We start from the raw sequence: 8,239 nt of genomic DNA on the forward strand, positions 1-8,239 counted from the left end.
AATACCTTTGAGATCAAGCCTGGCATAATTCAATGGGTGCAGAATTCAATCCAGTTTGGGGGTTCTCCAACTGAAGATCCCAATATGCACATTAGGGACTTTATTGAGATCTGCGACACCTTCAAGTTCAACGGTATTTCTGAAGATGCTGTGAAGCTGAGACTGTTCCCATTCTCTCTGAGGGACAAGGCTAAGAGCTGGTTACACTCTCTACCAGCTGGTTCAATTACTACTTGGGAAGATCTTGCTCAGAAGTTTCTTACTAAATTCTTCCCTATGGCGAAGACAGCTGCAATCAGGAATGCTCTTACTCAATTTGCGCAGCAATCAGGAGAATCCTTATATGAAGCTTGGGAGAGCTACAAGGAGATGCTTAGGAAGTGTCCTCATCGTGGAATGCCTGAGGAGAGAAGAGGGAAGCCAGCAGAAGACTTGGTTTCGGTTCCTTTAGCCCCCGAGGATCCAGAGAAGGTGACTTTCGTTGGAGCCACACTAGAGGAGCCCCTTAGAGGGAAGTTGGTAAAATTTTTGCAAGAAAATAGCGACGTGTTTGCATGGTCAGCAGCTGATATGCCAGGCATAGACCCGGAACTGATTACTCACAAGCTGAATGTGGATCCAAATCGGAAGACAGTAAAGTAATAGAAAAGAAGTTTTGCTCTAGAGAGGCAAGAAGCTATAAAACAGGAAGTAGTGAAGCTCTTAGAGGCTGGTTTCATCGAGGAGATAAAATTTCCAGAATGGTTAGCAAACCATGTAATGGTAAAGAAGGCCAATGGAAAATGGAGGATGTGTGTGGACTTCACTGATCTGAATAACGCATGCCCTAGGGACTGTTTCCCATTGCTAAAGATAGATACTTTGATAGATGCCACTGTTGGACATGAGATGTTGAGCTTCATGGATGGATTTAGTGGATACAATCAAATCAAGATGCACAAGGACGACATCCCAAAGGTATCATTCATCACTAACTTTGGTATTTATTGTTATCTTGTTATGGCATTTGGTCTCAAGAATGCAGGAGCCACCTATCAAAGGTTGGTAAATAAAATTTTTAAGGATCTTATTGGCAAGACCATGGAATTTTATGTTGATGACTTGTTAGTCAAGAGTCTAGTGAAGAATGACCATATAACCCATTTGAGGGAAGCTTTCGAGGTCCTAAGATACCACAAGATGATGTTAAATCCTACAAAGTGTGCTTTCGGAGTAGGATCTGGAAAGTTTTTGGGATTGATGGTCTCCAACAGAGGAATCGAGGCTAATCCCGATAAAATAAAGGCAATCCTGGATATAGAGCCGCCAAAAACTATCAAAGATGTTCAAAAACTCACTGGAAGGGTTGCTGCATTGGGACGATTCATCTCAAAGTCTGGGGACAAGTGCTTGTCGTTCTTCAAATCTTTAAAGAAGGTTAAGGATTTTGTATGGAGTAAGGAAAGCCAGAAGGCATTCGAGGAATTAAAGAAATATATGGCTCAGGCCCCGTTGTTGGCCAAGCCAGCTTTGAATGAAGTTTTATACTTGTACTTGGCCGTTTCAGAGAGTGCCTTGAGCGCTGTATTGGTTAAGGAGGAACTGAAAATCCAGAAACCCGTATATTATGTCAGTAAAATTCTGCATGGAGCTGAGTTAAATTATTCAACTATTGAGAAGTTTGCTTTAACCTTGGTAATGGCTTCAAGAAAGTTACGTCCTTACTTTCAGGCTCATCAAATTGAGGTACTAACAAATCAGCCCCTGAGAAATATTATTCATAGTCCCAAGGCTATTGGGCAATAGAGCTGGGAGAATTCGATATCAAATATAAGCCACGAACGGCAATAAAAGCCTAGGCATTGGCTGACTTCGTGGTGGAATGTACCATACCCAACCAAGAAGTCGGGGGGGGGGGGGGGCAGAATGATACTATACCTCCAAATACAGAAGGTGATAAAGGGGACAAAGAGAAGGAAGTTAAGGAAAAGGAATACTGGGTTCTCTATTTTGAGCATCAAAAACAAATTTAAGTGGAGCAGGGTTAGTTTACAAAGCCCTGATGGGTTCTTAATTGAATACGCTATGGAGTTAGACTTTCCAACCACAAACTGAGGCAGAATATGAAGCTCTGACAGCTGGCCTCGACCTAGCAGGGACACTGAGAGTCAAGAACTTGAAGGTCTGTGGAGACTCGAAGTTGGTCATATCCCAGGTGAAGGGAGAGTTTGAGGCAAGGGATGATACGATGACTTAGTACGTCCACCTAGTAAGAGCTGTGATGACCCAATTCGATGAATGCCATGTTGAGCACATTATAAGGGAGGAAAATACTAAGACAGATGCATTATCAAAGTTTGCTTCATCTGAGATAGAGGAAAGTTCAGGAAGTGTATACTTCCGCATTCTGAAGACACGGAGCATTGATTTTAAGCTTGTAGCTCCTATAGGTCTGGGGACGTCATGGATAGATCCCATTAAGGCCCATATTCAAACCGGTTGGTTGCCAAATGATGCTACTAAAGCCCGAAGATTGGTTGTTCAAGCACTGAGATATTCCTTGATAGATGGAATTTTGTATAAAAGATCTTAAGTGATTCCTTACTTAAGATGTCTCAGGCCTGATGAGGAACGCTTGGCTCTTGAGGAAGTACATGAAGATATCTGTAGGCAACACTTGGGGGGCAAAGCACTAGCTCATAAGATAACCCGTTTAGGCTTCTATTGGCCCGAGATGATGGCCGATGCCAAAGAATATGTGAAGAAGTGTGATCGTTGTCAGAAATATACACCTGTTGTTCGACAACCCCCCGAGATGTTGACTTCTATCAACTCTCCCATCCCCTTTGCCATGTGGGGAGTGGATATACTTGGACCTTTCCCTATGGCCACGGTACAAAGAAAGTTCCTGATTGTAGCCGTTGATTATTTTACTAAGTGGATTGAAGCCAAGCCTTTGGCCAAAATCACAACTAAGAAGGTTGCACAATTCCTGTGGGAAAATATCATGTGCCGGTATGGAATTCCTCGCATCCTAGTCACTGACAATGAAACACAGTTCAACAATGAGGAATTCAAGAAATATTATGAGGAGAATGAAATTGAATTATGATTCACCTCTGTGGCATACCCGCAAGCCAATGGGCAAGCGGAAGTGGCAAATCGAGTAATCCTGGATGGACTAAAGAAGAGGATCGAGAAGTTGAGGAATAACTGGGTGGATGAAATACTCCCAATACTATGGGCCTATAGGACTATCTATAGAGTCACGACTGGTGCAACTCCCTTTATGTTAGCATATGGGGCAGAAGTGGTTGTTCCTGTAGAAATATCACATTCATCTCCCAAGATTCAAGCTTTTAATGCTGAGGAAAATGAGGAAGGGCAAAGGTTAGCCCTGGATTTAATTGATAGGTACGAGACGAGGCACATGCAAAGATAGTGGAATATCATAAAAAGGCTTCGTTCTACTACAACCTAAGGGTTAAGGAAAGGTTTTTTAAGCAAGGTGACTTAGTCCTGAGGAAGGTGGAAACTTCTGGTATTGGGCAGAGAGGGAAACTTGCCCCGAATTGGGAAGGGCCATATAAGGTCAAAAGTGTTCGAGGAAGAGGAACCTACAAGCTGGAGACTATGGATGGTTTTGAAGTCCCAAGAACTTGGCATGCACAAAACATGAAGGTTTTCTATGTGTAAAACAGTTAAAGCATGATTCTTACTTGTCGGAATGACAAGTAGGTTTAAAAGCACCTTGAAGCTTTGCTTGCTTAGGATTTTTATATATTTGATAGAAGATATGTTTAGGTTTTATCAGGGTTGAACCCATCTCATGTAAGGTATCGAAAATACCAAGTTATAATAAAAAGTATTCAGTTTGATCTAGCCTGCTGTATTGTTATATTATGAGGGAAAACCAAGTTATAAACTTGAGTTCGGAAAAACTACGATAATACTTAGACAAAATAAGTCAAAATATCCAAAGTCGATTATAAAATTTAAAAATGTCTAAAGAAAAGAAAAGTACATAATGCAAGAGAGTTAAGCGTTAAAAGTCTCGGATTCTTCGGAGCCGCTATCTGAAGTTTCCTCGAACGTCTACTGAGTTGGCCCCTCGGAAGTTTCTTCAGAAGTCTCCGCAGAGGTCTTCTCGGAACTACCCTCGGACGCCTTAGATGCCTTAGGGATGCTGGTTTTGGAGGCTCTTCTACCCTCGCCTTCTTTATAAGGGGCTCAACCTCTTCTTCAGAAGAAGATTCCTCCTCTTCAGAGTTAAATTCAGGCTCCTTCCTTTTTTGGCCTTAGCCCTGGCTTCCTAATGGCGCTCTGACCGGGGACGCTGAAGGGCCATCCTTAATCAGATCGACGAGCTTATCAGCAATGCCCCCAAGTGTTGGGACCCGCACAGGGTAAGGGAAGGAAGATTGTTCAAGAACCTCAGGAAACTCGTCCTGGATAGCCTCTATAGCAGCGTCCCAGCCTTCCTTATAGCTGATTGGATGAAGGAGGGCATCATTGTCACGCCCCCAAATCCGGGGTCAGAGGATTTGGTCGTCACTATAAAACCTCAATCCAAAATAACCTGTTTAATCAAATAATAAATGCCAGCGGAAGATATTTATCATTTATGACCCCAAACTAATCCAAGATCTTTTAAGGTTACAGTTCTAGAAACAAGATATCCAAATTCCACAATAATTTTTTTTTCACTTTCTTTTAAAACTCCTTTCAATAATTCTCAATATCCAAACTTAACCCGCTAGTATAACTTCGAAATGAAGTATACTAGGCCTAAATAAAATACACAACTATAATATAATATAATATAAACAACTTTACACAATAAAACTTACACTAGCCCGCAAACCCTGGACCAACCACCTTCCAAGAGCTTCTTCTTTGCTTCCGTGAATTATGCAGCTAAACAACTCAAGCTAGTCCTCACTGGAGGTTAAATTTGAAAACAGGCAAGTATGAGCGAAAGAAATGCTCAGCAAGATCATTATGACATATATAGGGCCTTTTGATATAAAATTGACATCTGCATCAGAGCAGCACATTTAAAATCATAATTGCTGAATCATAAAATTCTAGTGGAGGAATCCCAGAATTGATTCCTTAATCGTATTCAAAACCAATTTGATATTTTTGAGCGAGATGCTTCAGCAATACTTTGAATCTTGACGAGAATAAAACTCGTAAAACAGTGTTTACGGAAATAGCGTAAACCACAATAACATGAGACAATGATTATGGATTGAATCATAAACTTTATTCAAAACCGAACTCTTCAAATTAATACTTATTTTGCTGTCATATCAAATTAGATATTACTACGAACTTTGATGCTCACAACATTCCATACTGAAGTCAACATCAATCATCTATATTAATACCACCTTTGATATTTAACAACAACGTAAGTATCAGCATAAATCAAAATCTGAATCAAAACCATACTTTACCATTATTCCAAAACAAAAACTGTTGATAAATCATTCCTTATAAGATTATCAAAAGCAATATAATAATATCGATTGAAACCAAATTATGCACTATGTTGTTCCTGATGATCAGTCATGAAACAACACCGGTATCCCGCAGCCATACCGTTAATATAGGTACTACCCGTATCCCGAAGACATACGGTACCTATAGGGCGCCAGAAAAAGGCATAACTAGCCTTGTAAGATATTACACTTCTGTATTGCACTTCCGTATAATAGCTCACGCTGGACCGGTGCCTCGGCCTCTTACGCTACCAGTAACCATCAAATCTCAAAACCTTTTATTGAAAAGGGGTCATAATACTCGACACCCGAAATAATTTTATTCCCCCATTAACTTGGGTAGGAATATTCACAACCAAATCACTTTTCTCAAAATCCAAAACATTTATAAATCCAGTAATTGGATAAGTAAAATCATTGACTATTCTGAATATAGAATAGCAGATGAGTATTTGCATAAACAGAATTATTTAATTCAGCGATATGTAAAACATTTATCTATTCCGAACAGAGAATAGAGAAAACAATACTTGCATTATATGATTCGAAATAAACATCACTTGAATAATAAGTGAAGTCAGGGGTACTTGCCTTTGGGTTTTAAGCAGTTAGTCACACTCGCAAAACCACATCTATTCTGACATTCTGTCTCAAAACATCACCGTCCTTCTTTTCAACACTTTACTGATATACTGCTCATGCAATTGCTAGAAGCCAGATATCCAATACCATTTCATTTATTCTTTATCCAACGTCTTGTCTTGATCAACTCGAGAGATCCACATCTATAATTAAAAGATATAGCTTTAATTGTCTAAATGATAATTACTTGACGAACGGCGTGTCAAAACCCTATCGTCTACCCATACGATAGCCCACATATAAATATAACAGACAAACACAAGACTCTTAATCCACACACACACATAATTCACATAGCACATAAGCACATAACTCATGTATCACTTAATTCATATCACATATGACTCAGTTCGTCAAAAGGGTCGACTCGATATGTTTAAAACTGAAATCAGGTCAAAAATATGATTTTTCGATCAATAATCGACTCAGAATAACTTGTAAAACAAACGACCTTTCGAAACAAAAAGGATTTGGGTCTCGAAAGTATTTTTAATGAAAGCGGAATATTTTTCTGAGTCTGTACGCGTTCGTTTCGTATTAAACGGACAAACGATTTATTTAATATGAATTTTTGAACATTTTTCGGAATAAAAACGATCTCCGAATCATTTAATAATAAAATAATAGGGTTCAAACACCCTAAAATAATTTTATAAGATTTATCGAGCCTGGAAAATAATTTAAACTAATATTTTAAAACTCAAAACTATTTTTCGGAATTTCTAAATCAAAAATAAATAATTAAATCTAATTAAATAATCAATTAAAATTAATTAATAACTAATTAAATTAATTAATCAATTAATATTTAAATTTATTGACTAATTAAATAATTAATTATCAACTAAAATTAATTAACTAAATAATTTGGATTTATTTTTAAATTAAAAATAAATTTTCAGAATTAAAATAATGATTTTTTTAAAATTAAAAGTAAATGATTTTTAAAAACAGAAATGAATTTTGAATTATTTTTAAAAGAAAATATGTACAAACAGATTTCTAAAATTGCAATTGGGAAAAAATAGATTGAACCCGGGTCAGGATTAAACCCAACCGGGTCGGGTCACCGGAGCTCAAGAACAAGCCGCCGGGAATCTGGGTTTTCCAGATTCCGGCCGGCGAGCCCGAACTCCGGTCAGGTTCCGGCTGTCCACTCCCTTCCCAATCACCTCGATTCTGCACGTTTTTTCGCCCCAACCAAATCTTACACACCTTCAATCATTTAATTCGACCTACAACAGTCCACACACCCCTGGGAAGCGACATCGCTGGCTGGGAAGCCATGAAAACCGGCGACCCGAGCTCTTATTCCAGCGAAACAGTGAAAATCGACCAATCCAGCACCAAAAATAACGAATAATATATTAATTTAAAGCTAAAACTCCCACCAATTCAATCACATAATCAAAATTGATAACCCAGGCACGATTAATCCAGAAAATCAAAAACAAAAACGAGTTTAAAACTAAAACTCGACTTATCAATTTCCAATCTAAAACATCACTAAAAATGATTCGAATCGATTGTAAACACTATGCTGAAGCTAATTATAACATCAAAATTAATCCAAATATAACAGAAACAAAGGACCCCGAAATCCGATAAACATGATTAAAACGATTTTGCAGAATATTGAACCTTACTCGATGATATCAGTATCAAATTGAAGGGCTCTTTACGAGCTTCGATTTGGTGTATAGAGCATCAAAAACCATGATCTGTAGCTCCAGAAATCATGAAATAAAGTTTAGGAACGGATTTTCACCCCCAAGAACTTGCTCTTGGCTTTTCTATTTTTCTGAAATTTTCTAAAAAAAATCAATAAAATGGAAATTCTGCAGCTATTTATATTTTTGGAAAATAAATACCCCTAAAATCAATTAAGGGTGTTTTTATTCCCATAATTAAAATAATTAAGTCCCAAAATTATAATTACGGGGAATAATTTTAAAAACAGTAAAATGTAAAATTCGTATCAAAATTCCCCAAAAATTACGAATATTTCAAAATTGTAGAAATACTGGGTATTTGAAATACGATTGATTTTATATAAATAAAAACACGAATTTTGTAGGGTTTGACGTCCCGGTGGGTCCTGGTTCGTTAAT

General features: G+C 38.0%; 1 non-coding gene across 1 annotated transcript; it reads right to left on the reverse strand.

Annotated features, from left to right (window-relative positions):
- Positions 1–291: 291 nt before the first annotated feature.
- LOC141688509 (small nucleolar RNA R71) lies at positions 292–398 on the reverse strand. Its single transcript, XR_012561949.1, has one exon. It is a non-coding gene; the product is annotated as a small nucleolar RNA R71 (small nucleolar RNA).
- Positions 399–8,239: the final 7,841 nt, after the last annotated feature.

This window comes from Apium graveolens, chromosome 9, assembly GCF_009905375.1.
Source record: "Apium graveolens cultivar Ventura chromosome 9, ASM990537v1, whole genome shotgun sequence".
In the NCBI taxonomy this organism is placed as follows: domain Eukaryota; kingdom Viridiplantae; phylum Streptophyta; class Magnoliopsida; order Apiales; family Apiaceae; genus Apium; species Apium graveolens.